Here is a 24,770-nt window from a genome sequence, read left to right on the forward strand (position 1 = left end):
AACATTCTTCAGATTCTCTCCCTTCCCCTCCTGACCAACTAACTTCTTTTTTCTCAACTCCCCAAGGAAAACAAAATGAATCCCTTCTTCTTCTTCTTCTTCTTCTTCTTCTTCTTCTTCTTCTTCTTTGTCTTCTTCTTCTTCTTCTTCTTCTTCTTCTTTGTCTTCTTCTTCTTCTTCTTCTTCTTTGTCTTCTTCTTCTTCTTCTTCTTCTTCTTCTTCTGTATATTATAGCAGGTGACTCTACCTTCCAGAAGGCCCCCTCTCCCCACCCAGTTTTGCCTAGAAGATTTAAGGGGGAGCACATGAACCATTTTGTGGTAGAAACTTAGAGCCATGTCCTTCCTTCCCCAAGCACAACACTGGCCTGCTTTCTGTCCTGGGTAGACATGAACACATTACATACAAACTCCATAAAACATGCCCGTACCATTCTCCCTCACCAGTCCTGCCTCTCAGAATGCCACGCTGGCTGATGCTCACCCCCACCTCCTCACAGCCTTTAGCAGACCCTGCTGTATTCATATGAATCCCCTGCTTCCATCAGGCTCCCTCAAGCCCATTCATCGCACACCACGCCATTACGTTCAACGGTCCCGCCTTCCCAAGGGAGCCTACCCACTTCTCACCCTCACCCCAGGAGTCCTGCCTCACCATGCCCCCTGAATGCATACACAGTCACAGTCCTTCACCCTTCATCCAGCCCCTCCACCTCGGGGCCTTTGCACACACAGTGCAAGCTGCCTGGATAGACCTTTCTTCACTCTTACCCTGATTAGCTTCCAAGTGATACTTCAAGTCTCAGAGAGGCCACCCGCCCTCCCTGACCAGCTGCAGCCCCCGATGGATCAGATTTAGCACCATGCACGTCTTCTTCAGATCCCTGTACCTCAGCCTGGCTCTCTACTCTTCAGCGGTAACACAAGCTGTGGGCTTGAGGCTTGTAAGAGTAAGCTCTTGCCTATTTATGCCCCCCAAGACTTGGCTCTGTGCCTGCACCTGGTAGGCACAGCAGATGTACCTGTTGCGTAGATGCCCACTTTTGCCACTGACTGAATGAGTCATCCCAGAAATCCCTTTTTGAAGTCCCTCAGCCTTTATCTCCACCCTGCCTCTGCCCAAAAGGCATCTTAAGAGAACAACTGGCCCCATCTGAGCCCTCTTCCAGCCCATCTGATCCTTCACAACCTCATCCACCTGCCACCCCGTCCCCTGGCCTTCAGGGAGGTGTGTTGAGTGAATATATGGTGAAGGGACGCAGGTGTGGGTGGCTGTCCTCTATTCTGGCTTGCCAGGCCAGCATCTGTGTTGGAGGTGTCTGGAACTTCTGATGGTCTGCCTGTCAGACCAGGGGTGCACAGAACTCTCCGGTCTCCCAGACCATTGCCAGCCCAGCCCCAGGGCCTGAATCTGGGACCAGGGTAGATACCACTGCAATGAACAACAGCGGTATCTGTCAGGCCTGGGCCGATGGCCAAGGGGCATTAGTGGGAAACGCAGTGTTGGAAAGGCACATGATGATGCCCCAGCTTACAGCGAGAAGGGTTAAGGCCTTAAAGGGTTTCACATGGGTCCCAGCCTTCCTCCAACAGAACCACCTTGACAGTGCCAGCAGGCTAACACCCTGGGGCTATGCCCCAACCTCATGTCCCTTCACCACATCCCCCAACTGGGCCTGCAGCCCCTGTCCTACCTGAGCAGCAGGCAGACCCACAATTCCATTTGGCTAATCCCCATCTCCAAACAAAGAGCTAGGTTCTGCCTGGCCCTCTCCAGTCTCTTCCTGTTTGCTTTGGACGTGGACCATGGGCCAGCTGGCCAAAATCTGGGCTCCTTCTGCAAAGCAGCCCTGGTGTCTCGATTTGGTACAGCTCCAGGAATGGCACCAAGCCAGGCTAGGGGTGCACGGGTGAACTCTGAAGCCCCTCACTTTTGGGGGACTCTAAGAAAGGTTCCTCTCCATAGCCCCTGCCGTGGCACAGGCACTTCCATGGCCCAGGAGGCAGTGGTGGCTGTGGAGTTCCTGTCATCCTGCCCTAATAGCATGCTCAGTGGGGATATCTTCCTGAGTGCGTGGTGAGATGGCCCTCACTGCCTTCGGAGTGAGACTTGGACTCTACTCCAGGCCTCAAGCCCATGCCTGAACTTGATCCTCTGCCTGCTTCTTTTTCACATCCAAAGCCAGCTCTCCTCAGTCACTTGGTCACCTCTTATCTCTCTGTCTTTTGTTCCTCTGGTCAGGTTGGCCAGGAACACCTTTCCTCTCTGTGTGTTTGTTTATACTTCAAAAGCCCCGCAAAAACATCACAGCCTTGTCATGCCCCTTAGTGTCATACTTCTGTGGTCTCCAGTTCAATTCTCTATCACATCACGTACAAAAAGGACACGATTGTGTCAGCCTCCACACCACGCCCGTACCTGCACCAAACAGGCAGACAGCCAGTGCTTCACCACCACAAAAACGACAGACATTAGAGGAAACACAGACCTTTGACTTTGGGCACAGGTCCACCCTCGCACAGCACTCTCCATCCTGGGCTCTAAGTGTGTGCACAGAAGCCACCTCTGTCATGCTCCCTAGGTCATTTGCTTAATATTTTTTCTCAAAAGCAATTCATGCTGGGAGGCGGTGGCGCATACCTTTAATCCCAGCACTCGGGAAGCAGAGACAGGTGGATCGCTGTGAGTTCGAGGCCAGCCTGGTCTACAAAGTGAGTCCAGGACAGTCAAGGCTACACAGAGGAACCCTGTCTCAAAAAAAAAAAAAAACAAAAACCAAAACGCCGCCCCCTCAAAAAAGCAATTCATGTCACTCAGCCTGGTGAGCAATGAGGACCCTGATGTAGTGTGTAATTTACACACACACACACCACCACCACCACCACCACGCACACACTAGGCAGTCTGGGCCCCATGCCACACCTCAGGCTCATGGATTCCTCTCCAGAGCTCACAGCATGAGTTCTGGCATATTCACTGTGACACTAGGCAGGGGGAGTTAAGGGACAGTGTGCAGCCCCTCACGCACTCTGAAGTATCAGTGAATAGGACCAGCGTAAAGCCAGGTCCCAGAGCAGGGCCATCCTGGCTGATGGCCTATTCCCATGTCACAGCTGGATTGGGCTGGGCTGGGCCAGCCCCAGGGTGCTTCCTCTGGGAGCCCTGGACACTGTCCATTCTGTGGGAACGGCATTAAACCCATGTCGAGTGGGCCTCTGTAGACTGGGGCAGTGTCTCTGGAAGGCAGGAGCAGAGGGGCCTTCTGGGGTGAGCGAAGTGTATTAATTGTACAGCCCCATACTTTCTTGGATGGAAGTGGCTTTAAAGACCACAAAAAGTCTACACAGAGAAACCCTGTCTCGAAAAACCAAAAAAAAAAAAAAAAAAAAAAAAAAAAACAAAACAAACCCACAAAAAGAGAGGCTGAACAGATAGCTCAGTGATTAAGAGCGCTGGCGGCTCTTCCAGAAGTTCTGAGCTCAATTCCAGACACCCACATGGCAGCTCACAACGGTCTGTAACTCCAGTTCCAGAGGATCCGACACTCTCTCACAGACGTACATGCAGGCAAAACACCAGTGGGGAGGGGGGGAGTGGAGACCATAAGGACAGATTCCCTTCACTCAGACCGACACCAGGAATTGGCAATTTTTCTGGAAGTGATACTTGTAATCTGGTGACTACCAGGGCCTGCCCCAAGTCACAGTTCTGTGGAGCACCCTTGCCTTGCCCTCACAGATATAACTAAGGCCACCACGGGGTGCCTCAGGATTGAATTCAGGCTGAGGTGAGAGGCTACCAGCCAGTTAGGATTCTTGGTATGAGGGGCTTCAGGGCAGCAACTCACGGCTGCCCCCCTCCCCCCCAGGTTCTCCGCAGGGCTACCAAGCTTGTGGTGCTAGATTCAAATCATGGGTCTGGGGGAGAGACCCATAGTCAAATCCAGAGGCTGAGGATTGCCTAGACTAGAGATACGCTGCACAGCTCATTGCTCGTGGATTTCGTCTTCCAGAAGTACAGCCCAAGAGCCTGTATCTGGGCCTTTCCCGTGTAGGAAAGCTCCACTTTTACAAGTAAACTGGCTGAGTTCCTAAGAGAGTTGTTCACCAGTCACCTACACCTCAGATCTGTCAGCCACAGAGGTGTCCTGGAATCTCCCAATCGCACACCTCAGAGCAGGGTGGGGCTTTAAGTTACCCAAAGCCCTTACTCTCCCAGCCTTGCTGGGGAGGTTACTGGAAAGATACCCCCCACCCTGCAGAAAAAACTCGAGTTGCCTCTGGTGCTGCTCCTAGGAGGGCGCCGCAGCCGCAGCCGCAGCCGCAGGATTGGCTACCTCTGCCCTGGCACGCATCCAGGAGGGGTGCCTGTGCATAGAGTGGGCTGGGCACCAGAGATCCAGGTAGCAAAGCGTCAAGTCTAGTTCCCGCCTCCTCACAAATGCTTGGGCCCGGGGCCCGGGGCCCGGGGCCCGGGCTACCCGCTCTAACCCTGACTGGGACTGCAGAACAGAAACTTGTGGCTTCGCTCTGTGTCTTCCCTGGGCCAGCGCGCGCCGTCTGTTCCACTCGTGCCCAGACCTCTATGCTCCAGCCATTCTGTATCCTCTTGACCCTGGCTCTGCCCACCATGTGTCCTTCGAGCCCCCACAGCTACCACCCTGTGTCCCCCGGCTCCAGCCACCCCCTGTTCTCCAGACCTGACCATCTTCTGTCACCAAGGCCCAGCCTCCCTCCGAGTCCTGCAGACACCAGGAGACCACGAGTTAATGGCAACCTCGGCGACTCACTCCAACAGCGTCGGTAGCTACCGGCCCTCAGTTTACCCAACCGAGTCCGGACAGAAGCTGCAGTTGGCTCCTTCGCCCCGGATGCTATCTCCACACTTGGTATTCCCAAACGTCCACAGCCCGTGACTGCTGCCCCGCACTTGCCTAGGACAGCGCGTTGCTCCGAGCAGCTCCAGCCTAGCCGCCGCCCTCCTGGGGAAGTTAAGGGGAAGTAACCCGAGCCCACCGCCGCTCCGCCCGGATCACACCCCCCAGCCCCGGCTCCGCCCGTGCTCCTCCCCACTTGTCCACAAACAGCCGCACCCCCCTGACAGTGCGGCCCCTGATCCCCAGCTCTAGACAGAGACGTCTCGCCCTCACCCACCCACACTTCGCGCCGCTGTTCCAGTCAGTGTCCCGCCCACCACATCTGGGAGACATCTGCAGCTGGAGGGAGGGGCTTCAAGCCTTCTCAGCCCTGGTGGCTTTCCACCCAATTTAATCTGATGGTTTTTATTTTATTTATTATTATTATTTTGTGTTTTGTTTTTGTTTTTGTTTTTTCAAAACAGGATTTCTCTGTCCTGGACTCGCTTTGTAAACCAGGTTGGCCTTGAAGTCACAGCGACCTACCTGCCTCTGCCTCCGCAGTGCTGGGATTAAAGGCGTGTGTCACCACGCCCAGCTAATCTGATTATTGTTATCTTTCTTCTTTTTTCCTCTTCCTCTCTCTTCTCCTTCTTCCTCCTCCTCCTCCTTCATCCCCATTCCTTTGCTCTTCCTCCCTTCTCTCCCATCAGAGTCTCGTGTGTGTGTGTGTGTGTGTGTGTGTGTGTGTGTGTGTGTGTGTGTGTGTGTGTGTATTCAGCCCAGGCTAGCTGGGAACTCATCACATAATCGTGGCTAATCTCAAAGTAGCAGCGATCCTACTTCAGTGCTACACTTTTCCCTGGGCTGGGACCACCCACCAATTCCACCTAACTTTTTCTTCCTTTCTCTTTCCCCCCTCCCTCCCTTTCCCCCTCTCCCTTCTTCTGGTGCTGAGGACTAAGCCCAGTGTCTCGGGCACACTAGATATAAGTGCTCAGCCATGAGCTACATCCGCAACCCTTTTTAAAAAACTCTGTGAGGTAAAGTGTCACTAAGTCATCCAGGCTGACCTTGAACTGTTAATCCTTCTACCTCAGCCTCTCCAGGCAAAGCTCTGGCTAACTCTTTTTTGTTTTGTTTTGTTTTGTTTTTGGTTTTTGGGTTTTTTGTTTTGTTTTGTTTTTTGTTTTTCGAGACAGGGTTTCTCTGTGTATCCTTGGCTGTCCTGGACTCGCTTTGTAGACCAGGCTGGCCTCGAGCCTGCCTCTGGCTCCCGAGTGCTGGGATTAAAGGCATGCGCCACCATGCCCGGCTCCTCTGGCTAACTCTTGATGCCTAGGCTGTCTTCAAGAAGTCAAAGCCATTAGGAGGATCTAGGAGTGCTCGCTCTCATCTACATCCTTCTTCCAGGTGTTGTGCGCATCTGCCAGGGCACCCCTCTCTGAGCGTCTTTTTAATGGCAATACAAGGCAGCATTTGTATTAATTTCCTATGGGTGCTATGACAACACGGTTAAGAGCCTCTTGCGTACTCTCTTACTGTTCTATCAATCAGAACACACACACACACCCTGCACTGACACTTGGGGAAGCTCTAAGAGAGCATCTTTGTCCTCTCCAGTAGCTAGAGGCACCCACATTCCTTGGCTTCAGGCCACCTTCATCTTTGAAGCCAGGAGTGACAGGTGCTGCCTCTCTCAGCTTTGTTATTCTGATATTGACTGGCCTCTCCCATGGGGTCCACCCATAGAATTCAAGATATTCTCTGTGCCCCATCCAAGTGGGCTCCTGAGCAACTGAATCTACCCACAGCTCTCATTATTCTTAGCTGTAAAGCATTGCATTTTCCCAGGTTCTGGGGTACTGGGATAAATCGGGGTGTCCATGGTGAGATTCATGCCTACCACAATAGCCAAATGACTTCCAGGATCTCAGATTTAGAGGCATTGTAAATAGCTCAATCTCCTTTAGAGGGAGTTGCTGGACAGTTTAGGCTCCCCAATCTATGATCTAATTGATGGCCAGAAGCCTGCAATGCAAGTGTTACTGAGCCATACCCTGCCCCCAACTGGCCACATTTTCTTCTCAAACCTTCCCGTTCTTTTGGAAGCAGATAGATGGGCCAGAGTCGCTGGCAAAGTAAAAGACAGTGGGCGCTGGAGAGGCCTGAGAGTCAGCTTCAGATGCCCTTTCTCCTCCAGACTCAGGCCTGCCTACTTCCTCCGTTGTTGTTATCCGGTGTGGCTGACAAATCAAAGATGGGCCAAGTCAAGCTGAGAGAGTCTTCCTCCCCGCCCCCCCACCCCCACCTCAGGCTCTGGGAGTGAGGGGGAGGGGCTTGAGAGGAGCCTGCTATGGGAGGACTACTGAGGACTACTTTGCTCCTGGAAGGACAGTGTGGGGTTGAGAACTCAGGTGGCTTTCAGGAGGAATTCAGCCTAAGGAAGTTGGAAATGTATGCCTAGGCTTCTCGCTGCTGTATAACTCATAGCAGTGGAAACGAAAACATAGCTTACACATTCTGCAATAGGGAATTGGCTAAATAAATTACAGTCCTCTCACATGGTGACATACTATCTCATTATTAAAAACACGTCATGTTTTGGCTAGGGGCATGGTTAAAGGATAGAGAACATTCCAGGCTCTGGTTTCAATGGATCCCTACCACCAAAATAAATATATGTATGTAATATTTCTTATATAGCAAAACATATATATTTTGGTGAAGCAGTGGGAGGATTTTTAAAAGCTAATTTGAGAATGAGGAAAGCTTGTTTAAGTGTTTTAGCAAATCTGAGACCTCTAAAGTAAAGATCAATACATTTCACAAGCTGGGTGTGGTGGTGCACACCTTTACTCCCAGCACTCAGGGAGGCAGAGGCAGGCAGATTGCTGTGAGTTCAAGGCCAGCCTGGACATAAAAGGCTACACAGAGAAACCCTGTCTCAAAAAACCAAAACAAACAAAACAAAACAGTGTAAGATTGCATCTCATAAAACAAGCCAGGGGCAATTTCTCTGATATATAAAGAGCATTCATAGATCATCTGAAAAAGAACCAACAATGATTCTACTTAGAGGTGAAAAGGGTAAAGCACATTAAGACTCAGTTAATGAAAAGAGAAAAATCTGATTGACCCATAGAGATCTGACAAGAAGCTCAATAGCTCCCCATCCCCTGTATAAAAATTTTCTAGCTGAGTGTGGCGGCACAAGCCTGTAAATCCCAGCACTTGGGGGGCAGAGGAAGGTGGATCACTGTGAGTTCAAGGCCAGTCTGGTCTACAAAGCAAGTCCAGGACAGCCAAGGCTACACAGAGAAAACTTGTCTAGAAACACAAAACAAACATTAATATTTATTTATTTATTATATGTAATAGGTGTAGGATATGTGTGAACAAATATACTATAGTGCTATTGTGGAGGTCAGAGGGACATGAAATAGGGTATCTCCTTCTGCCTTTATGTGGGTCCCCAAAACTGAACTCAGATCCCTAAGTTTACAAGCACCTTGACCTACTGAGCCTTCTTGCCCTCTTCTTTTTTTTTTTTTTTTTTTTTTTTTGGTTTTTTCGAGACAGGGTCTCTCTGTGTAGCCTTGGCTATCCTGGACTTGCTTTGTAGACCAGGCTGGCCTTGAACTCACAGCGACCCGCCTGCCTCTGCCTCCCGAGTGCTGGGATTAAAGGCGTGTGCCACCACGCCCGGCTTTTTTTTTTTTTTCTTGCCCTCTTCAGTAGCAGCAACAACAAAGCTGGGTGTGGTGGCACACTCACTCAGGAGGCAGAGGCAAGCAGGTCTCTGAGTTCGAGGCCAGCCTGGTCTTATAGAGCAAGTTCTAGGACAGCCAGGGCTACACAGAGAAACTCTGTCTCAAACAAAGAAAATAACAACAACAAAACTGCAAGTTTTAGAGTGGGTAGTTGGACAGTGGCTGAGGCAGAGATAGGGGAGGAAGAAGGGATGAAACAAAGATGCCATTATCTGATAAACAAAGATTAAAAAAAAAAAACATTGAGCAAAGCCATGGTCCCCCCCCCCCCCCCCCCCCCCCCCCGCCCTCAGCCTTGTTGGTGGATAAACAGCCAACTGAGTATCTACAGAAGCATCTTGGTTTGGCAATAATTATCATGAATACAACATCTCCCTTTAACCCAGTACTTCTAGAAACATGAGGGTGGAGTGGGGAAGTGGAGGATGGGGAGGGAGGGGTGGGTGTATACTTGGGGACATAGTTTCATCTATAGCCCAGGCTGCCTTGAAACTCACTTGTAGTTCAGGATGGCCTTGAACTCATAGTGATCTTCCTGCCTCAGCAACAAGAGTGCTAGGATCACAGATTTGTGCCACCACACTCAGTCATGTATTTTTAGAGGAGAAAAAAATACATGGGCCCATATTTTGTTTTCACATGTGCACGGGAGCTGGGGAGACACTCAAGAGACTGAGAACATGGCTTCTTTCCCAGGGGAGACACTGAATGAGATAGATTTTTTTCCCACTTACTGTTATGTTCTATCTATCATCCATCTATATGTATGTATATAAGACATGTATTTACTTGTGCGTGTAGGGGGCACATATGTCATGGTATGTGTGTGCAGTGTCTGTTCTCTCCTTCCATCACATTGATACCACGGATTGAGCCCAGGTAATTAGCCATAGCAGCAAGGGCTTTATCCACTAAGGCATCTCACCAGTCTCATCTTTGTTGAACCGTACGAGTGAGCACAGTATTTATTCAAATATAAATTAAGTGAAATCAAGTGTAGAGTTATATAAAAAGACAATAAAAGCAACAATATGAAACTTCAAGCTTTTTTTTTTTAATGTTTTAAATTTTATTTACCTTTATTTTGTGTACATTGGTGTTTTGCCTGTAAGTATGTCTGTGTGAAGGTGTCAGATCTTGGACTTGCAGATAGTTGTGAGCTGCCATGTGGGTGTTGGGAATTGAACCCAGATCCTCTGGAAGAGCAGCCAGTGCTCTTTTTTTTTTTTTTTTTTTTTCAGCCAGTGCTCTTAATCACTGAGCCATCTCTCCAGCCCTCCCCTGTTGTTAATTAACCAGTATGGCCTAATAATTTTTATTATTAGGCCTATAATTATTATTACGGCAGTATTTTCTAACCTGCTATCAATCAATCAAGACACAGACATTTTATATATTTTTTTAAATAGCCTTAGTTAAGCTGGGGCAGGACAGATATTAATCCTCTAAACTACTTCCCATAGTGGGGCAAGTATGAGATTCCTAACCCAATCGTAAGCCATCTGTTTCTAATAATTTTTATCAAACTACCTCCCATCCAAAATCCCATGTACTTTTAAATTTTTTTTTATCTCATCTCATCTTATCTCATCGTAAGGTTCAAATCTCTATCCATGCCAGCCATGTGCTTCTCTTCCATCTAACCCATGATGGCGCGTCTCCTTTTCCTCTCTTTTGGTCTCTCCCCAAGATTTTCTCTGTCTCCCCACGCCCAGGAACCTTAGCCATGCCTAGCTCATTTGCCCTGCCCAGGTGTGATGGCCTTTTATTAATCAGCATCGAAATACATCAGACGAACCCCCAACACTCACCCTCTTTTGAGACAGAATCTCCTGTGGTCCAGGTTTGTCTCAAACTTGCTGAGTAGTCAAGGGTGATCTGGAATTCCTGGTCCTCCTGCCTCTATCTCCCAGTTGCTGGCCTTACAGGTGTGCACCCATGCTCAGCTTATAGAACCCAGGGCCTAGTGCATTCTGGGAAAGCACTCTGGGTGCATCACAGCCAGAGGTCAATTTACAGATGACGTGATTTGATGTCTGAGGTTTCACTTTGACATAAGTCCAGATGGAGCTAATAGCCAGAACCTGGAAACAACATAAATGTGCCTCAGTCAAAGAATGGATAAAGAACTTGTGGTACATTTACACTATGGAATACAACTCAGCTATAAAAAACAAGGAAATCCCAAAATTTGTGGACAAATGAATGGAACTAGAAAGGATCATACTGAGTGAGTTAACCCAGAGGCAGAAAGACTCACATGGCATATACTCACTTATAATTGGACACTAACCCAAGAAGCATGTCACATGAAAGTCTTCACTTACCAGGAGATAGGGATAGTTGTGAGGACATCCTACTGGGATCTAGGTGAGAGAAGTATGGGAGAATGAGGAAATAGAAGGATCCAGAGGGTCCTAGAAATCTACAAAAAGAACATCATGACGGGCGGGGGCTCTTCTCAAACTACTGCACCAACCAAGGACAATACTTGCAGTAAACATCAAACCCCTTCTCAGATCTAGCCAATGGTCAGGACATTCTCCATGGTTGAGTGGAGAGTGGAGACTGACTCTGACATGAACTCTGGTGCCCCATATTTGACCACGTCCCCTGGATTGGGACGCCTGGTGGCACTCAGAGAAAGAATAAGCAGGCTACCAAGATGAGACTTGATAGCCTATGACCATATAGTTGGGGAGGAGGTCCCCCTTTGTCACAGACAAAGGGGAAGGAAATAGGGTGAAAGCGGGAAGGAGGGAGGAATGGGAGGGTACAAGGGATGAGGTAATCTGAATAAATTAATTAAATAATAAAAAATAAATAAATAAAATCATTTTGGTGGTTTTGGAAAAAAAAATCCAGATGGAGCTGAGAATCTAGGATGCACAGCATGACTTGATTTTACATAGGGGAGCCTGAGCCTGCCAAATGTTCAGGAATTGAGGGTTCAGTTAAATAAATTATGGGTCTTGCTCCGAGAATGAAATATTGTGCCACTGTTTAACAATAATAGATTTTTGTAGCTGGGCGATGGTGGCGCACGCCTTTAATCCCAGCACTCGGGAGGCAGAGGCAGGTGGATTGCTGTGAGGTCGAGGCCAGCCTGGTCTACAAAGTTAGTCCAGGACAGCCAAGGTTATACAGAGAAACCCTGTCTCAAAATTAATAATAATAATAACAATAATAACAACAACAATAATAATAGATCTTGTATTAAAGGTACTAGAAGAACATTTTTTAAGTTTATTTATTTATTATGTATACAGTGTTCTGCCTGCAGGCCAGAAGAGGACACCAGATCTCATTATAGGTTGTTGTGAGCCATCATGTCGTTGCTGGGAATTGAACTCAGGCCTCTGGAAGAGCAGACAGTGCTCTTAACCTCTGAGCCATCTCTCCAGCCCTAGAAGAACATTTTTAAAATTTGTTAAGCTATTAACTTTTATCTAAAAGTCCAGAAGCCACAAAAAGAAAAGCTTGAGTAACTGAAAGCAAAAATTTAACCACTGGGGAGCTGGGTGTGGTAGCGCACGCCTTTAGTCCCAGCACTCAGGAGGCAGAGGCAGGTGGATTGCTGTGAGTTCAAGGGCAGCCTGGTCTACAAAGTGAGTCCAGGACAGCCAAGGCTACATAGAGAGACCCTGTCTCGAAAAACAAAAAACAAAAAAAAAGAAATTTAACCATTGGGGGCAAAAATCTCATGGGCTGGGTATGGGGAACCCCTGTAATTCCAATATTCCAGAGGCTGAGGCAGGAGCATTGCCTCTACTTCATGCTACACAGCAAGGCCCTGTCTCAGATGGGAGGGGCAGGAGCTGCTGCTTAGTTGGCAGAGTTGGCCAGCATGCAGGAAGCCTTGGGTTCCATCCACGCACAACGGAGGCTACTCTGAGATCTATGAGACCAAATTTCAAAAAAGAAGGGAGGAAGCAGGGATGCTGGTTGTTCCTCCAGAGGACCTGGGTTCTGTTTCCAGCACCCACATAGTTGAAGAAATCCAATGCCCTTTGCTGGCCTGTGTGGGTTCTGCACACATGCAATACACAGACTGCACTGTGCACTGCAAGCAAAACAGCCATGCACATAAAATACATAAGAGGTAGGTAAAATAAATAAATAAATATCAAGCTCGGCGTGGTGGCACATGTCTTTAATCCCAACACTTGGGAGGCAGAGGCAGGCCGATCTCTGTGAGTTCGAGGCTAGCCTGATCTACAAAGGAAGTTCAGGACAGTCAAAGCTACACAGAGAAACCCTGTCTACAAAAAAACAAAAACAAAACAAAACAAAAAAAGCAAAGAAAATAAAGAAGGACAAACCAACAAACAAAAACCACTGTAAGGAAAGCCCAAAGGTGTGGGGAGTGTCCAGGCAAGCCTTTGGAGGCCCACAGAGATTGGCGAAGGAAAAGCGGCAGCAGTGGCTCCTAAGACTCCTCGGAAGACCCTGATCCACTGCACCCAGTGTTGATGTATTAGGATTCCCAGAACACGAGTGAAATCCCAAAATGGATGCTTTCTGTGAGAGGCCGCACTCACATTCGCCATTACAAGATGGCGCTGACTTCCTGTGTCCCAAACTGGTAAAACAAGTAATCTACGCATGTGCGAAGGAACTTTCCACTTGTTGTGCTCTGCCTCTCCCGTGGCGTCATATCGCCTGATGAGTAACAGCCAATCAGGGACTGACACATCCTAAGCGGAGAACAGTTTCCTATATAAGGGATGGGTTTCTGCTGTTTGGGGTCTCCATTTTACTCGCTGTAAGCTTATGCTCTCCCTCTCAAGATGCATTAAAGCTTTGCTGCAGAAGGATCCTGTACGTGTGCCGCGTCGTTCTTGCTGGCGAGACGGTTACGCGAGTCACAGCTTTCCCCTTCTTGGAAGTCTTCTAAGGTGATCCTGCCCTCTGTCCCCAACTCCCACGTTTCTTCATAGCTACACAAACATGATGGGGTGCTATTGGTGCTTGAGGTAGAATGGGATGGTCTGATTGGCCCTTCAGCCTTTATAAGGCTTATACACTGAACAATAAAGTTAGATCTGCACCGTTGAGTCTAGTCTCTGGAGTCTGATTCCCAGGATTCTGTGTGGGCTCCATCGCCATTCACTCCCCACCCACTTCTCCCGGCTTTCTGATCCCCCCACAAAAAGGAGTAGTCTGTTGGTGTGATGGAACTAGCCTTAGTGGTGACCGCAGAAGCTGGGTGTGGTGGCACAGGCCTTTAATCCCAGTAGATCTCAAATTTGAGGCCACCCTGGTCTACAGAGCAAGTTCTGGGCAGCTAGGGCTACACAGAGAAACCATGTCTTAATTTTTTTTGAGACAAGGTTTCTCTGTGTAGCCTTGACTATCTTGGACTCACTTTGTAGACCAGGCTGGCCTCGAACTCACAGTGATCCGCCTGCGTCTGCCTACTGAGTGCTAGGATTAAAGGCGTGCACCACCATGCCTGGCTGCAGATCACACACTCAACCACTATGGTGTTCTTTTTGGTATGTTTTGAGTTAAATGTCTCATATATAAATTTCTCTGCATATACCTGGGTGATAGTTGCCACCAAGCTGGAGGTGAGTCTAGAGCGACAGCTTAGCCTGGCTGAGACTCCGAGTTTGACCCCTACCATTGCCCCCCATATAACTGACACACATGAATGGTGAGATTAATATCAACAAAGGGCCTTCCAAGGTGTTTGAAAAAAATCACACACAATTAAAAACTGGACAAAGGATTAGATCCTCAAGTTCTCAGAAGAGGAAATGAAAAGGCCAGTGGACATAGTTAAGACGCCCAGCCTTGATTACACTCAGGAAACTGAATCAAAAACAATGAGGTTCTGCCTGTGATCTGGCAACTGTTTAAACTTGAAGGTCCCCCAACATCTAGAGTTGGACAGGGTGTGAGACATTCACACACTCCTAGGGGACATGTGACTTGTTCCATTGAGATGGAAAAACCCCAAGGCATATAAAATGTACGTGCATATACTTTGTGACCCGGTGATCCTGTCTGGAAAATCTATGCTAAAAGCATGGAGTGGGAAAAGCCAGGACTCACAGGCAGGATGAGGCTTATTGCCAGTGTTCCTCAGCAGGCACATGTTGCTCGCTCTGCCCGCTGTGACCAAAACGCGGAAGGGTTCGTTTTGGCCCTGGGTTTGAGAGAGGTGTGACAGGCTCCTTCGTGGTGGGGACTGCTTGGTGTCAGGAAGGTGAGGCAGCTGACCACGTTGAATCCGTAGTTAGAATATAAAGAGAACTGGCACCCAGCTCTCTCTCTCTCTCTCTCTCTCTCCTCCTTCTCTCCTCCCTCCTCTAGCCTTCTCTCCTCTTCTCTCTCTCTCTCTCTCTCTCTCTCTCTCTGTGTGTGTGTGTGTGTGTGTGTGTGTGGTTTTTAGAGACAGGGTTTCTCTATAGAGCCCTGGCTGTCTTGGAACTCTTTCTATAGACCAGGCTGGCCTCGAACTCACAGGGATTAAAGGGCATGCGCCACCACCTGCCTGCTCTCTCTCTCTCTTTTCACTTTTTATTCATTCTAGGACCCCAGCACATTCAGGGGGCGTTTGACCATGGGTGTTAAACCATGCAGGAGGAACACACCTCTGACCTTCTGAGGGTGCTGGTTCCAATAAGGCTCTAAGTCTAGTGAAGCTGACCATGAATATTGACCACTGTGGTATCCAATCAGCCCACTGAAGCCATTAACATGGCTGGGGTTAAGCTTTCTACATAACCTTGTCTGGCCTTGAACTCTTTAGCCTACCACCTACACCTCCCAGTGTTTTCCCTGGGATTACAGGCATGTAACACCAGACCCAACACCACCAGTGTATTGTTAAGTTACAAAAAAAAAAAACAAATTCCAAAAGCTGGAGAAATAATTCAGCAGTCAAAATCGCGTGTTGCTCTTGCAAGAACCCGAGTTTACATCCTAGAACCCACATGACTGTTCATAAATAACTGTAACTCCAATTCAGGGGGTCTCATACCCTCTTTTGTCTGACCTCTGTGGGCACCAGGCATGCGTATGGTACACAGGTATGTACACAAACAAAAACACACATATACATAAAATAAAATTTTAAAAGTAGCAAATTCTAATGTAACAATCATGTGAAACTTTTACACACACAAATAACATTTCCTAACCTAGCATGGTGGCATACACCTTTAATCCCAGTACTCAGGAGGCAGAGGCAGGCGGATCTCTGAGTTCAAGGCCAGCCTGGTCTATATAGTGAGTTCTAGGACAGCCAGGACCTATGTAGAGACACTCTGTCTCAAAAACAAACAAACAAACAAACAACAACAAAACAAAATAACCACTTCCTGGAGACACTGACTTGTGCCTGGCCATGGATGCCAAGAAAATAGAAAGGAGACTTGGCCAACTGTCAGTCTGCTTCACCTCCATGGGTCAGCATAATGCAGGAAGCTATTAGAGGAAGGAGTGATGGTTTTCTCCACACACTCACATGAATTCTTTGAAATGTAAGAACAAACATTCTAGTGTTGAAGCAATCTGCCATCACCACCCAAACCATCGAGATATTACTTTAAAAAGGAAGGGCTGCGGTGTGGCTCGGGGGTGGGGCTGGGGGAGGGTGTGTTAGGTATAAGCAAGCCCTTGGATGGGGCTCAGCCTCTACCTTGAGACAGCAAAGGGGGAGGAGCAGTGGGAGAAGGGGATGACATGGCTGGGCAGCAGGGTCTGAAGGAATGCTTTGCATGTAGCCCCTTGGTGGTACTTTGACCCTGGGTATCATGGCCCTATGCCATGCTGGGTAGAGCCTTGACGGAAAATACTGGGACTCTTCAGGGCTCCTAGGGCAACCAGTGCGGGAGCACAACGCCCCTGAGGGTGCAGGACCCTGTCCATCAGGTGAATAAACCGAGTTTCATACAGCTGTCACTGCAGCAAGTAAGGCCCCTTTCCTGTGACCTGCAGATGGCCATAGGTCAGCAGATAGGGCACTTAATTGAGTGGAATCTCTGGGAATAAGTTCTTATTATAACAGCGGGAGGAGGGCATCTGGGTGGATACAGCTTGACCTAGGGAGCCATCTAAGTCATGGGCAACACCTTGCCCACCGTGTTACTTTCTCATTGCTGTGGCAATTAAAAAAAAAAATTGACAAAAGCAATTTAAGGAGGGAAGGGCTTATTTTGGCTTGTATTTTAAGAAAGGACGCAGTCCACTGAGGCAGCAGGTGTGTGAGGCAGTTGGTTACAAAGTAACTGTGATAAGGAAACTGCGTTGAGAGTGGGGGTGAATACTTGGGCGGGCAGGGAAAGGCACTACACTTTCTCCTCTTTGTTCCATCCAGGACCCCAAACCAAGGGACACTGCTGCCCACACTTACTGTGCGGTTTTCCCACCTCAGCTAAACCTTTCTGGAAACACCCCGCAGGCACACTCAGTCAGGCTGAGAAGGAAGATGAGCCACCATATCCTCCACGCTGTCGCCTGACCCTGTGAGATAAGAAAGAGTCCTTCAGATAGTGACTCTGTCCACTGATGTTGCAATGTGGGAATGCCCAGGTATAGTCCAGCTGGCATCGTGCCTCTTTTGTCTTCTAAGGCAGATAGAGCGAATGCACACACCCCCTCCAGCTTTGGGGTGCTGGATCCTCCTGTTTCATCCCTACTCAACACATATTTCTGTGTGTAAGCCCCCTGTAAGCTCTCTGTCACCTGGAGCTTGTCTGCCTCTTCCCTGCACCTTGTCTTCCTTCATCGGCATCATCCACCCCACCTCCCCACCCCGAAATAGAGTCTGTCTCAGAGAGTCCAGCATATGCAAAGGCAGGAAGCAGCTTCCCGGGGGGCAGCGAGGCTCACTGATCTAGACTTTATCCCTAGGGAACACCAAATCCCTGGTGACTTTTGAGCAAAAGGATTGGGACAGGTGAGATCTGCCTTGTAGAGTAAGCGTCCCTGAGACAGACAGAGGCAGGCTGGGTAATGGGAGGGGCGGGGCTCTACAGACAGCTGCACACAGTAATGTGGGGGCAGGGGTTGGGGGGTTAGGGGGCACAAGGAAGGGACAGTTTGAGGGTAGTTTCAAGAGACCTGGTGCCCAGCACTTGGGAGGCAGAGGCAGGCGGATCGCTGTGAGTTCGAGGCCAGCCTGGTCTACAAAAGCTACTCTAGGACAGCCAAGGCTACACAGAGAAACCCTGTCTCAAAAAACCAAAAAACTAAAATTAAATTAAAAATCAAGAGACCTAGTGAGAGGGTCTTGGAGGTAGCCTGGGAGGACGATTAAAGAGGCGGGCACCAGGGCACTGCTAAACTGGGCAGACAGAGCTGAGAGGCCTTTCTTAAGCTAGCTTTCAAAAAGACTTTCTCGGTGCTGTTGTTTTCAAGAATTTGGTATGGTTTTCATTATAAGATTAATTGAAAACAGTTTTTGGAAGAAGAAAACAAAACAAAAAGGCAGAGAGAGGAACATTTAAAGAGAACGTTCTCCAGAGAGACAGGAAGTGGAAAGGGGCCTGCTGCTAGCTGCAACTGTGGAGGGGACACATGGGCCTGGAGCCCGATGGGCGGTGTGGAGACCCTGAGGTGATGGGATGGGGAGAGGCACCAGGACAGCCAGGCAGGAAGGGGGAGTCCTGCAGCCCTCTGCAGATCCCCTGAGCACCCAACTTCTGCCCTGGCTGAAGGCCTCATGTTGTGTGGCACCCTTAGGAGCCTCGAGGGCAGCAAAATCTCCATAGGGTATGAGCTTGGCAGGCAGACAGAAGGGGCAGGAGTGTCTGACACTCGCAAGCTGGCCAACTAACTTTGCATGGCTCCTTACCACTCCACAGCCCTCGGCTTCCTCCTCTGTAAGATGAGACAGTTTTACCTGAAACTCTCAGAGAGTGACATCTCTGTGGATTCTGTCCCAAACAAAATGTCTGTTTGTTTTAGTTCAGCCAGACAGGGCTTTATTCACTCAAAACATCTCTCCTCTATAGGAGTGAGGCTGGGAAGGGAGTACCAGATTGAAACAGGTTCAAGGTATCCTTGTAGTGACTGCCCAGGATGAAGTGTTGGCTCTCCATGGAATGCTCACAAGACCCTCTCAGGAGCATGGCAGCTTGCCAGTAGCCTCCAGATTTCTGGAGCATCTCAGGTCTGTGGTGAGTATTTCTTCCTGCCTTGTGTCTCCTGCCCAGAGGCCAAATCACAGTCCTGAGGCTGTGGAGCTTAGAAGCTCCTTGCCATCCATCACATGTCAAGGGCTAAGCCCAGAGATCAAGGGACTACTCGCCTGAGGTCACTGGGCAGCATCGGAATGCTGACCTCACCACCACAATGATAATTCTAATAGTCACATTTCCTGGAACCCATGACACACTGCCATGGGCTGCTCTGGTATGACCTCAGTCCCTCCTGATGCCATGGCAGGACCAGGCTGCAAAGCCCCTGAGTGGGGAGGAAGGGAACCCAGCCTCCACATCCCCATTCACCCCCTGAAAGCCCTGTGTATGGTTTAACAGTGTGTTGTCCCCTATTTCAGAGACGTCATAAATTCCTTTTCTCTTTTGACACAGTTTAACTCTGTAGCCCAGGCCAGTCTTGAATTTTTCTGCTTTAGTCTGTCTGAAGTTATAGGCCTGTGCCACCACACCCAGCTCTTTAGAATTTTGAACAAGGACTCATATTTGTTTTGTTTTGTTTTTCGAGACAGGGTTTCTCTTATAGTCCTGGCTGTCCTGGACTCACTTTGTAGACCAGGCTGGACTCGAACTCACAGCAATCTGCCTGCCTCTGCCTCCCTAGTACTGAGATCAAAGGTGTGCGCCACCACCGCCCAGCAGTCCCTATAGCCGTGGACTGGTCCCTTAAGCGTTTAATATTCACATGAGCAGCACTGAGGACAAGCAGAGGAAGGAGGCCAGGTACCATAGAAATGAGACGCAGGGCAATATAGCTCTGGGTATCACCCGGGAACCTGGAAAGAGTTTGGGGGACAGTATTGAAACAAACATCCTGGCTCCAGGATAAGGAAGTTAAGAATAGAGGTCTAGGTGGCACACCCAGCACTCTGGGAGGCAGAGGCAGACGGATCTCTGTGAGTTCAAGGCCAGCCTGGTCTACAAAGTAAGTCCAGGACAGCCAAGGCTACACAGAGAAACCCTGTCTCAAAGACAAAAAACAAACAAACAAAAGAATAGAGGTCTAAGCCAGTTGTGGTGGCCCACACATTTAATTCCAGCACTCAGGTGCAGAGACAGGCAGATTTCTGTGAATTCAAGTCCAGCTGGGTCTACATAGTGAGATCCAAAATAGCCAAGCTTACATCTAGAAACTGTATTTCAAGAAGGAGGAGGAAGAGGAGGAGGAGGAGGAAAGAAAGAAAGAAAGAAACGAAGAAAGAAAGAGAGTTCTAGGCTGGGTGGTGGTGGCACACGCCTTTAATCCTAACAATCTGAGAGGCAGAGGCAGGTGGATCTCTGTGAGTTCAAGGCCAGCCTGGTCTACAACGCAAGTCCAGGACAGCCAGGGTTACACAGAGAAACCCTGTCTTGGAAAACCAAAACCAAAACAACAAACAAACAAAAAGAATTCAAGATCACCAGCCAGGCCTGGTAATACATGCCTTTAATTCCAGCACTTGGGAGACAGAGGCAGGTGGATCTCTGAGTTCAAGGACAGCTTGGTTTACATAGTGAGTTCTGGGACAGCCAGGGCTACACAGAGAAACCCTGTCTCAAAAACAAACCACCACCAACACAAAAAACGAACTCAAGACCATCCTAGGCTAAACAATAAGATCACGGCCAGCCTGGGCTACATGAAGTCCCAGTCTCAAGGAAAACAATGGGAGCTCAGCAGCCTGCTTCTGAGGTAAGGAAACAAGCTCAGAGGGCCTGAGGCATTCTTCAAGTGGCCCAGCCAGCAGGGAAGAGCCCCCAGGACATGAGTGGCCCAGGAAGGCTGGCACTGACCTTCTCGACTACTGAGCCATATTTCATGACTGACTCCCATCCTAGGAGTTTCCCACAGCATTTCCTTAGTCGTCCCTCCTGCACCCCAAGGGCCCCCCAGCAACCTTCTGTCCTGAAACTGCCTTACCAGAAGGTGTTCGTATTTGTCATTTACCCTTTGCTGTGACAGACCTCTGAGAAAATAAACTTTCAGTGGGAAGGACTTATCTGGTCTCCAGTTTCGGAGGACTCAGCCTGCCCTGGTGGTGGGTGCTGGGCAGCTGCCATTCTGGTGGTTAGGGAACAGAGAGGAAATGCTCACCATGGCAACCTTCTCCCTTTCCCTTTTCCCATCAGGACCCCTGTCCCCACATTCAAGACAAGTCTCCCCTCCCCCATTAATCCTCTCTAGAAATCCCCTCATCCAGAAATGTGCTTTATGAATTCCCCAGGCGTTTCTTAACCCAATCAAGCTGTTTAAGATTAACCAGGGTCTGTCCTGGACACCCATCCCTCCAGTTACGTCCCATCAGTCTCTCCCCAAGCTCCTCTGCGGGCGTTTGCTTCCACCTTCCCAGCAGCATGTGCCTGCCCTCCCTGGTTCACCTGCCCGGGGTCAGTCTTGCCTCCCTGCCCTGGTGCTGCCCCTGCCCTGGCATTGCCCAGGGCTGGCAGAGGAATCCTTCCAACATGCCCTTTTAATACCCCAGGCTCCTGGTCTTTGGTGACAGATCACTATACAACCTGTTAGAGGTTAGCAGGGGGAGGTGGCCAGAAGAGGCGCTAAGGGGCCAGCCGGTCTTAAGGAACTCCTCAGTTTCTCCAATCTCTCCCTTTGTGATCACATGGCTTCCCGTTTTTCTCTTGTAAGGACATCTGTCATTGGATGTAAGACACACACACACCCCTCCCCACCCCATCCCCTTCCTTAATTAAGAACAGGAAGTAGACATAGCTTTTTGATGTTGCATTTGGTCAGCTCACTATTCTCAGCCTTGTTCTAGTCAACCTCCACCCACCCGAACTGTGGCTCCCCTGGAGCACAACTCCCGCTCCTTGCCAAAGCCTCCCTTGCCTTCAGCATCAGGAAGAAAAAAAATCACCAAGATGGGCCCTACCCTCCTCACACCTAGGAGACCTGCTCCAACCTGTCTCCCCTGTATGCCCTCCCCACGCCACCTCAGTAGCCTGAGGCCTTTGTGGGACTCTGGGAGCTCTCTCACCCTCTTCCACAGGCTCTCGCTCCACCTTTACCGCCACAGCCACTCTCGGGGCACTGTGCTGCGTCCTGTCCCATTCCATGTGTCCTCTTCACTGACTTCCCCTTGGACTCCTTCCTGCTTAGCTCTCATGACTCCACCTCGCCAACAACCCCCCCCCCCCACTGCCACATATACCAGAGCACCCCTTCTTATCTCGTCTAGATGTGTGGGTCCCCCTTTTGCCATCATGTGTCCCACCCCTTCCTTGGACTCACCAGCACCTGGAAACCCCCCCACCCCCCATTTCCAATCAAAGCCAGGAAAGTCCTGCCCTGAGCCCATGCCCCTAGCCTCTCTGAGCCCCTTGGGACTTGCAAGTGTATGTTCAGACAGTGCTCTTAACCTTGCCTCTGAGCTGGCCGTCATTAACTCTTATCTTTGGACAGGGGCCCCGCCATCACCTGCAAGCTCTTGGCCTCTCTGTTTTCCAGTCAACCTTGGGTGTGCCCAGTGCTGTACCTGTCACCCCATGGCCTAACCCTGTTCTTAAGTGAGGCCTCAGGAGCTCCTCGTGGCCTCTCAAGCTTCCCAGGGGTCGCCGTGCCCTCATAGCTTTCTGTCCCACTTCCAGCTGGGTAGGCTATACAGTGCCCTCTTCCACAACTGTTTATCAGCCTTCAGAGTTGCTCCCAGGCGAGCCACAACCCAGGCACAGCTTTTCTTGCCTGGTTACCCAGTCAGTGTGGCTGCTTCCCTCTCAATCACAGAAGCCCTCTTCCCTGATAAGGGATGGCCAGCTGGCACCCTAGACTTCATCTAGCCGCTGTCCAGGGTAGAAAAGAAGCCAGCCTGCATAGCAAGGAGCCTGGCAGTTCAGCGGCTGTCAGCAGTGCAGTGCCAGGACATGGTTAACTGTGCTTGGTGGTGCCCTGTGAAAAGTCCCTCACAAGCAAATGGGCTGAGCACTTAATTCAGCTGGTTGCGGTGCTTTTCCGGGGCAATAGATCTCTGGGGATGGAGATGGGTCCTATATAGTTTTAGGGAGCTGTTTCTGTCTCCAGTTCTCTGCGTCCATAATCTAGCAAGACACAGAGCTCCGCCACAGTGAGCACTGGGTCTCCACAGGGCTCCCCCACTGATACGGACCGAAACTGTGAACTGCAATGAATCTTCTTTTCCTTACATTGTTTGTTTTTTGGGAATTTCTGCCACAGAGATGAAGCAGAAAAGGAACTCATGGAGTTGTCCTCCTGGGAAACTTCAGGAGACCACAGGGCTCTGTCCAACCAGCCTGGCCCCGGGGACTGCCTCAGGTACCTGCCCTTGTGCCAGGGCCTGGGGTACCCGCTCCAGCACATTGATCTGTATAACACATGGCTTCCTGGACTGGTTGTTCAGAAGTGGGGCTACAGGCCTGGAGGTGGATGAAGCCATTTCAGGACTGCAGGGTAAGGTCTAGCTTTGGGTCCTTGTTGGGGATGACAGGCCATATGGCCAGTGCTCAGCCATCTTGTCAGAGCCTACACCTTTAGGCTCCTGTTTCTCCAGCAGTCTGTCATTTACCAGAAACCAGCTGACCCTTTTGTGGTTCGGCAGTTAGACACCTGTTGTGGTTTATTGTGGGGGACGGTCATTCTAAGACCCCCGAGCTCATAGTAAGAGCTACTCCTTTCTGGCTATAAACTAGCTTTTCCAGTAAGACTACTGGTAAAATCAGATTAAAGGCCAGCTGCCTGCAAACAGCAGTTTTGGGAACTTTTTCCTGACTAACCATATCTTTTACAACTTCCCTTTCTCTCTGGAATTTCTCCCTCTTCTGTGATTATAGCAGCTGTAAAGGTAGATACCTGCTGGAGCATTTCACAGTTAGGTATCCATAGCAACCCTCGCTTATGCAAATACCCATGACTCGTGCCTATGAAAACTCTGTGAAAATTTTCAATAAACAGGGCTTGATCAGAATCCAGACTTGTCCTCATTTCTTTGTATCTCCTATCCCTCCAGTTGTCTGCCCCGTCCACAGGTACCCATTGAAGACCCCGCAGGCCAGGTCAGGTCCTGGATATGACGCCTATTAACCGGGTGATACTGTGTACCTCTCGCTGTGCCTCATTTTCCTCCCTTGCAGCCAATTATAACACTTTACCTCACCGGGTGTGGTGAGAAATGCATACTCAAAATCCACTCACGCAGCAGGCCTCAGTGTGCACTAGCCACTTAAGATGATGACAGACATCCTGGACCTAACGACCTGAGGCTCTGCTTGTCAACCTCAGCTCCACTCCTGAGCTTTCCACACCCTTTCCTCTCGCAGGTAACCTAAGGTCCCAGGGGGTCACTGATGAGACCGCAAACATGCCAAGAAGTGAAGGTGGGGTACCTGCAGTGTTAACATTGCCAGGCTCCATGGCATAGAAACTCCTGCCCAAGCAGGCGTCCAGCTGCTGCAGAAGATGGAGTTGAGAAGCAAGGGCCAAGGGCTCCACCCTGCACAGTCCCGCCGTGCAGATCAGGGGGCCCCACAACCCCAAGAAGCATTAGTAAGAGGCAACGGTGGTGAACAGTGAACAGTGGCCTTTTACTATTATCTTCGCCTTTTGGAAAAGAAGGGTCTGTTTTTATTTCATTTATATGTATTTGTGGGGTGGAGTATGTGAGTGCACGTGACCTCTGAGTCCAGACGACAACGTCAGATTCCATGGAGCCAGACATACAGTTGTGCCTGCTGGAGTGGTATGTCGGCAGGCACGTGAGAATGCCGGGAACTAAACTCTGGCCCTCGGTATACATTCTTTTTGGGGGGAGGGGGGTTGAGACAGGGATTCTCTGCAGAGCCTTGGCTGTCCTGGACTCCCTTTATAGACCACGCTGGCTTCGAACTCACAGCGATCCGCCCACCTCTGCCTCCCGAGGGCTGGGATTACAGGCGTGTGCCACCACGCCCAGCTGTCAGCACACATTCTTAACCACTGAGCCATTTCTCCAACCTCTAACTTTGCCTATTTACAGGGACTTC

This window comes from Acomys russatus, chromosome 7, assembly GCF_903995435.1.
Source record: "Acomys russatus chromosome 7, mAcoRus1.1, whole genome shotgun sequence".
Lineage (NCBI taxonomy): Eukaryota > Metazoa > Chordata > Mammalia > Rodentia > Muridae > Acomys > Acomys russatus.